General features: G+C 39.9%; 1 protein-coding gene and 1 pseudogene across 13 annotated transcripts in view; both read right to left on the bottom strand.

The window, feature by feature from the left end:
• The window catches only part of APAF1 (apoptotic peptidase activating factor 1), a 92,394-nt gene that overhangs the window by 71,512 nt on the left and 6,874 nt on the right, over positions 1–14,008 (bottom strand). The gene's annotated exons all lie outside the window — the stretch shown is intronic.
• Positions 10,780–10,893, bottom strand: LOC117201181 (uncharacterized; annotated as a pseudogene).

Here is a 14,008-nt window from a genome sequence, read left to right as displayed (position 1 = left end):
AGCTCTATATAGATATAAAAAAAGTAAGAGGGGTCCCTATGTATAAAATATGGGGAGGGACTTCCCTGGTGGTGCAGTGGTCAAGAATCCACCTGCCAATGTACGGGACAGGGGTTCGAGCCCTGGTCCAGGAAGATCCCATATGCCACAGAGCAACTAAGCCCATGCACCACAACTACTGAGCCTGCACACCACAACTACTGAATCCCGTGTGCCACAACTACTGAAGCCCACGCACCTAGAGCCCATGCTCTGCAACAAGAGAAGCCACTGCAACAAAAAGCCTGCGCACCCCAATGAAGAGTAGCCCCCACTTGCCACAACCAAAGAGCCCACGCGCAGCAACGAAGATCCAATGCAGCCAAAAAAATTAATGAATAAAAATTTAAAAATAAATAAATAAAATATGGGGAACAGCAGCATTAGATCAGACCAGTGGCATTAACCATAAAGATTTATATTATATGATCATAAATGTATGAGAAAAAGCAAAAAATAGATACAAAGATAAATGAGTTTTATTACACCAAAGGGCAACTTATTTACTGACATTCACAAATAATTAAGTACAAAAAGAAATCACTATTTTAAAAATGTAATCATCTAAAAGAAATATTTGTATATATGCACAAAGATCTTCTTATGACAGACATTTATTGAACACTTTCCTAAGAGTTCTACATATTAATCTACATTTAATCCCCAGAGTAGACTATCAAGCAGATACCATTATCATCCCCATATTACAGATGAGGAAACTGAGGTACAGAAAGGTTGAATCCCAGAGCTGGGATTCAAACATCCAGTGTCAATGCTCTACTTCTAAACTATTCTGCCTCCACAGGATATTCACCACAGCACTGTCTACAACAGGAAAAAACTGGAAACAACCTGCAATGTCCATCTTAATCTCTTCTTCCACTGCAGGCTTCCAAAGCCTAAGGCAGGCCCAACTGAGGAAGAGGAGAACATTATATATAAGTGAAATTTAGCGTATTAAATAGAACTTGACTTTTTCTTTTTCTTTGGCCACACCACGCAGCTTGTGGTATCTTAGCTCCCTGACCAGGGATCGAATTCAGGTCCACAGCAGTGAAAGCCCAAGTCTTAACCACTGGACCCCCAGGGAATTCCCAGGACCTGACACTTTAATTAGTGAAATGACCTGGATACTCTGAACCTATACAAGGCCAGGGAAAGAATCAGGCCCAGAGAAGAGTTTAGAGCAGGCAACGAAGGAAAAGAGTAAAGTTGTTTTCTTTTTTTTTTTGCGGTACACGGGCCTCTCACTGTTGTGGCCTCTCCCGTTGCGGAGCACAGGCTCCGGATGCACAGGCTCAGCGGCCATGGCTCACGGGCCCAGCCGCTCCGTGGCATGTGGGATCTTCCCGGACCGGGGCACGAACCCATGTCCCCTACATCGGCAGGTGGACTCTCAACCACTGCGCCACCAAGGAAGCCCTAAAGTTGTTTTCTGATTACACCCTACAAACCCCAATGCAATGGTTACACATCCACTAAATGAACCTAGTAAAACTGCCAAGGTTTATGATCATGAATTTAAATTGGAACTCAGTTGGGTGATTTCTTCAGCAAGGAGAAAGGAAGTAATGTCTGGATGAAGCAATGAGGATCAAGAAGAATACCTATTCCATCTCCTAGCAATAGAGAAGGAATCATCTTTCACCCAAGATAAGGAGAGACCTAAAGAGTGAAGAATATACGCTGAGGAGCAATTAAATAATGGGCAATAAAAATCTAGGCCCAAACCTAAGAGGGGGCTGATGGGATAAACAGTGAGGATATTAGGGAATTAAGGGATAAGCCCTGACAGGTCAGAAAACTGTAGTGAACTCAAAACATAGAATAGATGGAGGTAGGCAAAGAGTAGTATAGAATGTTTAACATCAAGATTTCAAAACTGGTATCGTTTCTGGTAATGCCATGGGCCGGGATCCAGCCTGTGATCAGTGAATTATATGGCTGAAGGGGAGTGAAGAAAATGGTCACTGCAGATAAAGAAGTCAAGAAACTGAGAGGCCAAGTTTTTGGATGACGCATCCACATAGATATCAAAATTACTAAGAGTGCCAACAGGAGAAGGCCTTAAATTTATAACTAAGAACTCCAATCATCAATGAATGAGAGGGCAATAACATAACAGGGAAAGATTAGAAAAATGAACCTCAAAGGACAAAGAATTTAGCTGGAGAAGGAAGTATTAATGGCCTGGACGAGGCAACAGAGAGCAAGGACAGCATCCACCCATTTCCTGGTGCGGAAATATGTAGAACAGAAAGGGAAAAAAGTTGCCACACCACTGAAGGAGGCTATGGAGAAGGTGGTATCCTCAAGGAACTGCCCAGTTTCACGTAAGGCAAGGAGGCAAATATTCTAAGAAGGGCTGATGATATAGAGGAGCTTCCTGATCACAGAGGAGTCTAGAAGGTATAGCAAAGGCTTGGGAATGAGGGGAGGGGACCTAGATCAGAATTTGGCAATGAACTGAGTAGTAACTACAAGAGAATCTAAAAGATAACAAATGACCAAGAACTTCCCTGTGGTCCAGTGGGTAAGACCCCGTGCTCCCAATGCAGAGGGCCTGGGTTTGATCCCTGGTTGGGGAACTAGAGCCCGCATGCATGCCACAACTAAGAAGCCTGCGTGCCACAACAAAGACCCGGCACAGCCAAAATAAATAGATAAATATTTTTTGAAAACACAAATGACCAGAAGAAATAGAACTCTGCAGTAAGTGAGGTAAGGCAAGGCTGTGAAGCATGGTTTGATGACCAGTGCCAATGTCTTAGAAGAAGGTAAACAAGTCCTACTCTATTCCTGAAAGCTTCCTGACATTCTCTAGGCTTGCTTCAGCTTGAGTCAACACTTATGAAACAGTAAATCCATGAGGCTTCACTTATTTTACTATGTTACTTTTAGCTATGTTCTCTGTGTATACATGATTGTAAATGCACAGGAAAAAGTTTGGAAAAACTCACTCTAAACTGTTAACCATGACTACCACTGGTGACGAATTTAGGAGAAAGAACAGAAGGGCAAATGGAAAGAACTTTACTTCTTTTTAAATGAAGATACTACAACTGTTATGTTAAAAACAGTTTTAAAATACCTGTTGCTCCTGAAGTGTTATTTTTTAATTTGCACTTTCTATTTAAGATTTTCTAAAATCATCCCAGGATTAAAGACAAGGCAAAGAAAGTATCCTGATACAACTAGCTAATGAATTTTTCAGATTTAAATTTAAGTATCAAGCGAGGAACCAAGATGGCAGAGTAGAAGGACGTGCTCTCACTCCCTCTTGTGAGAACACCAGAATCACAACTAGCTGCTGGCCAATGATCGACAGGAAGACACTGGAACTCACCAAAAAAGATACCCCACATGCAAAGACAAAGGAGAAGCCACAATGAGATGGTAGGAGGGGCACAATCACAGTAAAATCAAATGCCATAACTGGTGGGTGGGTGACTCACAGACTGGAGAACACTTACACCACAGAAGTCCACCCACAGAAGTCCACCCACTAGAGTGAAGATTCTGAGCCCCACGTCAGGCTTCCCAACCTGGGGGTCCGGCAATGGGAGGAGGAATTCCCAGAGAATCAGACTTTGAAGCCTAGCGGGATTTGATTGCAGGTCTCTGACAGGACTGGGGGAAACAGACACTCCACGCTTGGAGGGCACAAAGTAGTGTGCACATCAGGACCCAGGGGAAGGAGCAGTGACCCCAGGGGAGACTGAACCAGACCTACCTGCTAGTGTTGGAGGGTCTCCTGCAGAGGCGGGGGGGTGGCTGTGGCTCACCGTGAGGACAAGGACACTGGTAGCAGAAGTTCTGTGAAGTACTCCTTGGCTTGAGACCTCCCAGAGTCTGCCATTAGCCCCACCAAAAAGCCCAGGTAGGCTCCAGTGTTGGGATGCCTCAGGCCAAACAACCAACAGGGAGGGAACCCAGCCCTACCCATCAGCAGACAAGTGGATTACAGTTTTACTGAGCTCCGCCCACCAGAGCAACAGCCAGCTCTACCCACCACAGGTCCCTCCCATCAGGAAATTTACACAAGACTCTTAAATAGCCTCATCCACCAGAGGGCAGATGGCAGAAGCAAGAAGAACTACAATCCTGCAGCCTGTGGAACAAAAACCACATTCACAGAAAGATAGACAAGATGAAAAGGCAGAGGGCTATGTACCAGATGAAGGAACAAGATAAAACCCCAGAAAAACAACTAAGTGAAGTGGAGATAAGCAACCTTTCAGAAAAAGAATTCAGCATAATGATAGTGAAGATGATCCAGGACCTCAGAAAAAGAATAGAGGCAAAGATCGAGAAGAGGCAAGAAATGTTTAACAAAGACCTAGAAGAATTAAAGAACAAACAGAGATGAACAATACAGTAAATGAAATGAAAGATACACTAGAAGGAATCAATAGCAGAATAACTGAGGCAGAAGAATGGATAAGTGACCTGGAAGACAAAATGGTGGAATTCACTGCTGAAGAACAGAATAAAAAAAAGAATGAAAAGAAATGAAGACAGCCTAAGAGACCTCTGGGACAACATTAAACACAACAACATTTGCATTATAGGGGTCCCAGAAGGAGAAGAGAGATAGAAAGGACGAGACAAAATATTTGAAGAGATGATAGGCAAAAACTTCCCTAACATCTGAAAGGAAATAGCCACCCAAGTCCAGGAAGCGCAGCAAGTCCCATACAGGATAAACCCATGGAGAAACACGCCAAGACACACAGCAATTAAATTGGCAAAAATTAAAGACAAAGAAAAATTATTGAAAGCAGCAAGGGAAAAATGACAACATACAAGGGAACTCCCATAAGGTTAACAGCTGATTTCTCAGCAGAAACTCTACAAGCCAGAAGGGAGTGGCATGATATACTTAAAGTGATGAAAGGGAAGAACCTACAACCAAGATTACTCTACCCAGCAAGGATCTCATTCAGATTCAATGGAGAAATCAAAAGCTTTACAGACAAACAAAAGATAAGAGAATTCAGCACCACCAAACCAACTCTACAACAAATGCTAAAGGAGCTTCTCTAAGTGGGAAACAAAAGAGAAGAAAAGGACCTACAAAAACAAACTGAAAACAATTAAGAAAATGGTCATAGGAACATACATATCAATAATTACCTTAAACGTGAATGGATTAACTGCTCCAACCAAAAGACACAGGCTTGCTGAATGGATATAAAAACAAGAACCAGGGCTTCCCCGGTGGTGCAGAGGTTGAGAGTCCGCCTGCCGATGCACGGGACACGGGTTCGTGCCCCAGTCTGGGAAGATCCCACATGCCGCAGAGCAGCTGGGCCCGTGAGCCATGGCCGCTGAGCCTGCACAGTCCGGAGCCTATGCTCCGCCACGGGAGAGGCCACAACAGTGAGAGGCCCACATACCGCAAAAAAAAAAAAACAAGAACCCTATATATGCTATCTACAAGAGACCCACTTCAGACCTAGGGACATTACAGACTGAAAGTGAGGGGGTGAAAAAAGATATTCAGTGCAGATGGAAATCAAAAGAAAGGTGGAGTAGCGATACTCATATCACATAAAATAGACTTTAAAATAAAGAATGTTACAAGAGACAAAGAAGGACACTACATAATGATCAAGGGATCAATCCAAGAAGAAGATATAACAATTATAAACATATATGCACACAACATAGGAGCACCTCAATACATAAGGCAACTGCTAACAGCTATAAAAAAGGAAATCGACAGTAACACAGTAATAGTGGGGGACTTTAACACCCTACTTACACCAATGGACAGATCATCCAAAATGAAAATAAATAAGGAAACAGAAGCTTTCAATGACACAACAGACCAGATAGATTTAATTGATATTTATAGGACATTCCACCCAAAAACAGTAGATTACACTTTCTTCTCAAGTGCACAAGGACTATTCTCCAGGATAGATCACATCTTGGGTCACAAATCAAGCCTCAGTAAGTTTAAGAACTGAAATCTTATCAAGCATCTTTTCGGACCACAACACTATGAGATTAGAAATGAATTACAGGGAAGAAAACATAACAAACACATGGAGGCTAAACAATACATTACTAAATAACCAACAGAACACTGAAGAAATCAAAGAGGAAGTCAAAAAATACCTAGAGACAAATGACAGTGAAAACACGATGATCCAAAACCTATGGGATGCAGCAAAAGCAGTTCTAAGAGGAAAGTTTATACCTATACAAGCCTACATCAAGAAACAAGAAAAATCTCAAATAAACAATCTAACTTTACACCTAAAGGAACTAGAGAAAGAAGAACAAAACCTAAAGTTAGCAGAAGGAAGGAAATCATAAAGATCAGAGCAGAAATACATGAAATAGAAACAAAGAAAACAATAGCAAAGATCAAAAAAATAAAAGCTGGTTCTTTGAGAAGATAAACAAAATTGATAAACCATTAGCCAGACTCATCAAGAAAAAGAAGGAGAGGACTCAAATCAATAAAATTAGAAATGAAAAAGGAGAACAACAGACACCACAGAAATACAGAGCATCCAAAGAGACTACTACAAGCAACTCTACGCCAATAAAATGGACAACCTGGAAGAAATGGACAAATTCTTAGAAAGGTAAAACCTTCCAAGACTGAACCAGGAAGAAATTGAAAATATGAACAGACCAATCACAAGTAATGAAATTGAAACTGTGATTAAAAATCTTCCAACAAACAAAAGTCCAGGACCAGATGGCTTCACACGTGAATTCTATCAAACATTTAGAGAAGAGCTAACACCCATCCTTCTCAAACTCTTCCAAACAATTGCAGAGGAAGGAACACGCCCAAACTCATTCTATGAGGCCACCATCACCCTGATACTAAAACCAGACAAAAATACTACAAAAAAAGAAAATTACAGACCAATATCACTGATGAATATAGATGCAAAAATCCTCAACAAAATACTAGCAAACAGAATCCAGCAACACATTAAAAGGATCATACACCATGATCAAGTGGGATTTATCCCAGGGATGCAAGGATTCTTCAATATACGCAGATCAATCAATGTGATACACCATATTAACAAACTGAAGAAGAAAAACCATATGATCATCTCAATAGATGCAGAAAAAGCTTTTGACAAAATTCAACACCCATTTATGATAAAAACTCTCCAGAAAGTGGGCACAGAGGGAACCTACCTCAACATAATAAAGGCCATATACAACAAACCCACAGCAAACATCATTCTCAATTTTGAAAAACTGAAAGCATTTCCTCTAAGATCAGGAACAAGACAAGAATATCCACTCTCACCACTATTACGCAACATAGTTTTGGAAGTCCTAGCCATGGCAATCAGAGAAGAAAAAGAAATAAAAGGAATACAAATTGGAAAAGAAGAAGTAAAACTGTCACTGTTTGCAGATGACATGATACTATACATAGAGAATCCTAAAAATGCCACCAGAAAACTACTAGTGCTAATCAATCAATTTGGTAAAGTTGCAGGATACAAAGCTAATGCACAGAAATCTCTTGCATTCCTATACACTAATGATGAAAAATATGGAAGAGAAATTAAGGAAACACTCCCATTTACCATTGCAACAAAACGAATAAAATACCTAGGAATAAACCTACCTAGGGAGAAAAAAGACCTGTATGCAGAAAACTGTAAGATGCTGATGAAAGAAATTAAAGATGATACCAACAGATGGAGAGACATACCATGTTCTTGGATTGGAAGAATCAATATTGTGAAAATGACTATACTACCCTAAGCAATCTACAGAATCAATGCAATCCCTATCAAATTACCAATGGCATTTTTTACAGAACTAAAATAAAAATTCTTGAAATTTGTATGGAGACACAAAAGACCCCGAATAGCCAAAGCAGTCTTGAGGGAAAAAAACAGAGCTGGAGGAATCAGACTCCCTGACTTCAGGCTATACTACAAAGCTATAGTAATCAAGACAATATGGTACTGGCACAAGAAAAGAAATATAGATCAATGGAACAGGATAGAAAGGCCAGAGATAAACCCATGCACCTATGGTCAACTAATCTATGACAAAGGAGGCAGGGATATACAAAGGAGAAAAGACAGTCTCTTCAATAAGTGGTGCTGGGAAAACTGGACAGCTACATGTAAAAGAATGAAATTAGAACACTCCTTAACACCATACACAAAAATAAACTCAAAATGGATTCGAGACCTAAATGTAAGACCAGACACTATAAAACTCTTAGAGGAAAACACAGGAAGAACACTCTTTGACATAAATCACAGCAAGATCTTTTTTGATCCACCTCCTAGAGTAACAGAAATAAAAACAAAAATAAACAAATGGGACCTAATGAAACTTAAAAGCTTTTGCACAGCAAAGGAAACCATAAACAAGATGAAAAGAAGACCCTCAGAATGGGAGAAAATAATTGCAAATGAATCAATGGACAAAAGATTAATCTCCAAAATATATAAACAGCTCATGCAGCTCAATATTAAAGAAACAAACAACCCGATCCAAAAATGGGCAGAAGACCTAAATAGACATTTCTCCAAAGAAGACATACAGATGGCCAAGCACATGAAAAGCTGCTCAACATCACTAATTATTAGAGAAATGCGAATCAAAACTACAGTGAGGTATCACCTCACACCAGTTAGAAAGGACATCATCAGGGCTTCCCTGGTGGCGCAGTTGTTGAGGGTCCGCCTGCAGATACAGGGGACACGGGTTCGTGCCCCAGTCCGGGAGGATCCCACGTTGTCGCGGAGCGGCTGGGCCCGTGAGCCATGGCTGCTGAGCCTGTGCATCCACAGCCTGTGCTCTGCAACGCGAGAGGCCACAGCAGTGAGAGGCCCATGTACCGCAAAAAAAAAAAAAGAAAAAAAAAAGTGTGGGCTTCCCTGTTGGCGCAGTGGTTGAGAGTCCGCCTGCCAATGCAGGGGACACAGGTTCGTGCTCCGGTCCGGGAAGATCCCACATACTGCGGAGCGGCTGGGCCCGTGAGCCATGACAGCTGAGCCTGTGTGTCCGGAGCCTGTGCTCCGCAACGGGAGAGGCCACAACAGTGAGAGGCCCGCGTACCGCAAAAAAAAAAAAAAAAAAAAGAAAGGGCATCATCAGAAAATCTACAAACAACAAATGCTGGAGAGGGTGTGGAGAAAAGGGAAACTTCTGGTGGGAATGTAAATTGATACAGCCACTATGGAGAACAGTATGGAGGTTCCTTAAAAAACTAAAAATAGAATTACCATATGATCCAGCAATCCCACTACTGGGCATATACCCAGAGAAAACCATATTTCAAAAAGACACATGCACCCCAATGTTCACTGCAGCACTATTTACAATAGCCAGGTCATGGAAGCAACCTAAATGCCCATCGACAGACGAATGGAGAAAGAAGATGTGGTACATACATACAATGGAATATTACTCAGCCATTAAAAGGAACAAAGTTGAGTCATTTGTTGAGACGTAGATGGATCTAGAGACTGTCATACAGAGTGAAGTAAGTCAGAAAGAGAAAAACAAATACCGTATATTAACGCATGTATGTGGAACCTAGATAAATGGTACAGATGAACCAGTTTGCAGGGCAGAAGTTCAGACACAGATGTAGACAACAAACGTATGGACACCAAGGCGGGGAAAGCCGTGGGGGGATGGGGATGGTGGTGTGCTGAATTGGGAGATTGGGATTGACATGTATACACTGATGTGTATAAAACTGATGACTAGGGCTTATCTGGTGGCGCAGTGGTTGAGAGTCCGCCTGCTGATGCAGGGGACATGGGTTCGTGCCCCGGTCCGGGAAGATCCCACATGCTGCGGAGCGGCTGGGCCCGTGAGCCATGGCCGCTAAGCCTGCACGTCCAGAGCCTGTGCTCCACAACTGGAGAGGCCACAACAGTGAGAGGCCCGCGTACCGCCAAAAAAAAAAAAAAAAAAAAAACTGATGACTAATAAGAACCTGCTGTATAAAAAAATAAATAAAACAAAACTCAAAAATTCAAAAAATAAATAAAAATAAATTTAAGTATCTATTATCTACAGTATAAAAGGTCTTTCTCTCCTAAATTTAAAACTAAATTAGGGCATTATTAACATACTCAAGAAAAATAAAACATTATTAGCTTTAAAAAGAAAGACAAAAAGCCCAAAAGACCAACTGATCTGCAAATCTCCTACCATCACAGTAAGACAGTTAAATACAGAAGCATTAATTTCGCATTTCAGAAAGAATCTAAACATCTTGACTATGGGCACAAGAGGGAGCAATTTAGCCTTGAATGAGGCTTGTACCTATAATTTCATTCAGAGAAACTTAATCAGAGGAAAATTGCCTTTATTCAGAGAAAATTAACCCCTCCTACTTTCACATGAGGTTTATGCAGGTAGCAATTAATAATCTAACAGCATCAAGGAAATCTTGGGAAAGAAGGAAGCAAATAGGTAGACAGCCTCTGAAGAAAACTTTCATACTTTAAAAACTCAGCACTTAAATAAAATTGTATGAATGGTTTAAAAATACATCAACTCTTTATAATTTCCCTAAATAAATAAATAAAGGGTTGAACTTTCAAAAGGAAAGTGGGTTTCCTAAAAATGTATAGGCATAAGTAGTTAAGAACTTAATAGTATTTTTTTTTTTTTTTTTTTTTTGCTGTAGGTATGTGATTTATTTTATTCTTGAAGAATCCTTCCAAAAATGTTAATCAAAATAAGAACAAAAAGCCTCGGGCATGAAAAAAAAATATGGAACGCTTCACGAATTTGCGTGTCATCCTTGTGCAAGGATTAGGGGCCATGCTAATCTTCTCTGTATCATTCCAATTTTAGTATGTGTGCTGCCGAAGCAAGCACTTAATAGTATTAATTTACACCAAACACCGTTCTAAGATAACAAAATTTCTGTAGGAACACAGTTTTAATGAAGTTTGTAACCCATACAGTTACCCACTTACAAAAGAAAAAAAAAGGTTTTATACTACAATTAAACAGCAAAAATCTAATATTCCTATATTTTAGAATGGAAATGAACTCCAGAGATTAAAATTCATCTTTAGGGGGACTTCCCAGGCAGTCCAGTAGTTAAGACTCCATGCCTCCACTGCAGGGGGCACGGGTTCAATCCCTGGTCAGGGAACTAAGATCCTGCATGCCATGCAGCACGGCCAAAAAAAAAAAAATTTTTTTTCTTTAGGAAAGTATCTACTCTTGAACTAGTGGATATACAAAAGCAGACTCCAAATAGATTAAAAAGCTAAATATGGGGCTTCCCTGGTGGTGCAGTGGTTAAGAATCTGCCTGCCAATTCAGGGGACACAGGTTTGAGCCCTGGTCCGGGAAGATCCCACATGCCGCGGAGCAACTAAGTCTGTGCGCTACAACTACTGAGCCTGCACTCTAGAGCCTGCGAGCCACAACTACTGAAGCCCACACGCCTAGAGCCCATGCTCTGCAACAACAGAAGCCACTGCAGTGAGAAGCCCGCGCACGGCAACCAAGAGTAGCCCCCGCTCGCCACAACTAGAGAAAGCCTGAGTGTAGGAACCAAGACCCAACGCAGCCAAAAATAAAATAAATTTATTTTTTAAAAAAGCTAAATATGAATGGTAAGACTATAATAGGACTACTTAAGAAAATTCAGTAAACACAAATTAGAAGGCAAAAAAATTAATTTGACTACATCAAAATTAAAGATTTCTATCAAGGACATCCAGGACAAAATTAATACAGATAATATAAGGAGAAAGTATTTACCAAGTCTAAAAGCAACAAGCCCTACTATCTAGAATATATAAGAGACTCCTAAAAAGCAACAAAATGGAAAAACCGACAAATGTTATCAACAAAATTTATAAACAAGGAAACCCAAAAGCCTAAAAAGCTTATGAAGAAATGGTCAAACTCAAGTTATCAGAGAAATGCAAATTAAAAGATATCACTTTACACCTGCTGGCCTGGCAAAAATTACAAAGCTGGATGATACCTAGTGTCACTAAAGAAGTGAGGATACAGGAGCCCTCACATGCTATTGATGGGAATGCACAGATTGGAGGGCAATCAAATTTGATATTTATATATCCTGTAACTTAGAGATTCTGGTCCTAGCTACATATACTCAAGAAATTCTCATATCTGTAAAAGTTCAACCGAGCTTTGCTGGGGCAGCAAAGAGTTGGAGACAATCTATATATCTATTAACTAGGGAATGAACAATAAAATGTATTGGAGGTACCCCATGGAGGATAGCAATCAGGTGTAACAAATAATATGTACATACAACAAGGATAAATCTTAAAAACATAGTGTCAAGTGAGATAAGAAACAGAAGAAAATAATTAACACTTTAACATGTATGCAAATTTAAAATATTTACATATAAACAAACATTTTACAAGAAAACATACGTTACACATACATTTACAAAGAATATACAATAAATACATTAGAAAGATCGCCTATGGGGAGGTGTAATTCTGTGATTAAATATATATTTGGTTTTCATCACTCTTCCTGGCACACAGCTCTAAGATCCTTGTAATTTCCCATATAAGAAGAGCCTTAGGGGCATCTTTTGTTATACTATTTAGTTTTGTTCCTGAAATAGCTCCAGGGTATAAAAGTGAAATGGTGTCTTACATTATTCATATAACAAGCCCCTTTTAACCACACCGGAGTTTCTGTTAATAAAGTGATTTCTGAAAAGCCCCTAGATAACCTAAGGATAGGGGCTGGTTACCAGAGGAACCAACCCCTTGATTAGAGTTGGAACTTTCAGCCCCACCCTCCAGACCTCCAGAGGAGAGGGGAGTAAGTGGCTGGAGATTGAGTTCAATCACAATCAGCCAATGATTTAATCAATCATACCTACATAATGAATGAAGACTCCATAAAAAAACCAAAAGGGCAAGATTCACAGAGCATCTGGGTTGCTGAACACAAGGAGATGTAGGAAGAGTGATACATCCAAATTGGGCACGGAAGCTCTACACCCCTTCCCACATACGTGCCCCATGCATCTCTTCCATCTGGCTGTTCCAGAGTTTTATCCTTGTATAATAAACCAGTAATCTAATAAGTATAGTTGTCAGAAGCACAGGTAACAAACAACCTGGACTAGCAATTGGCATATGAAGGGGTTAGGGGGCAGTCTTGTAGGACGGAACCCTTAACCTATGGGATCTGATGCTATCTCCAGGTAGATAGTTTCAGAAGTGAGTTAAATCACAGGACATCCAGCTCGTGTTGAAGAATTGCTGGATGTGTGGAAAACTCACACATCTGGTGTCAGAAATGAAGCAGTGTTGTAGTTGTGTAAAGGAAACACATAGGAGGAGTGTGTTTTCCTTTAGAGGAGGGAAATGAGAATGGGAAATTTTTAAAAGGAAATAAACACAGCAAGAAGCTAAGCCTTAGATAGACCTAATAGGATAATGGGCTATAAACTAAATATGATTTACTCAATCTTCCGTACTTGAGATCTCACAAAAGCTTATAAGGGATATGAATTAAGCTCATTATGCACTGGACAATTGCTAGTATCTCTGGCATTTTCTCAAAACAAAGTGGTGAAAATCTATTCCGAGACCACAATTCATACAATATGATTCCTGGCTAGTTAATTCCATAAGTTGTTGGTCAATTTTAACCCCTAAAATTGAAAATTCACCCCAATAATATAGAGCGATTAAAACTGATTTAAAGAGCACATTTTAACCCTATAAATTGGTATATTATAAATACATAGTATTATAAATACATAGTTTAAAATAATATATAAATACATATATTATAAATACATAGATTTAAAGAGCACATTTTAACCCTATAAATTGGTATATTATAAATACATAGTTTAAAGGAAATTCATCACTATATTGAAAGGAAGACCATTTCTTCACACTAAAGAAATTTAAACCAATTTTATCCTGAAATATCCTTGGTGATCAACTTTGCAGGAGAGGGGAAAAAA

Source organism: Orcinus orca, chromosome 11 (assembly GCF_937001465.1).
Source record: "Orcinus orca chromosome 11, mOrcOrc1.1, whole genome shotgun sequence".
Taxonomy (NCBI): Eukaryota; Metazoa; Chordata; class Mammalia; order Artiodactyla; family Delphinidae; genus Orcinus; species Orcinus orca.
Note: the sequence above shows the minus strand (reverse complement) of the source record. Positions and strands in the feature narration are given on the sequence as shown.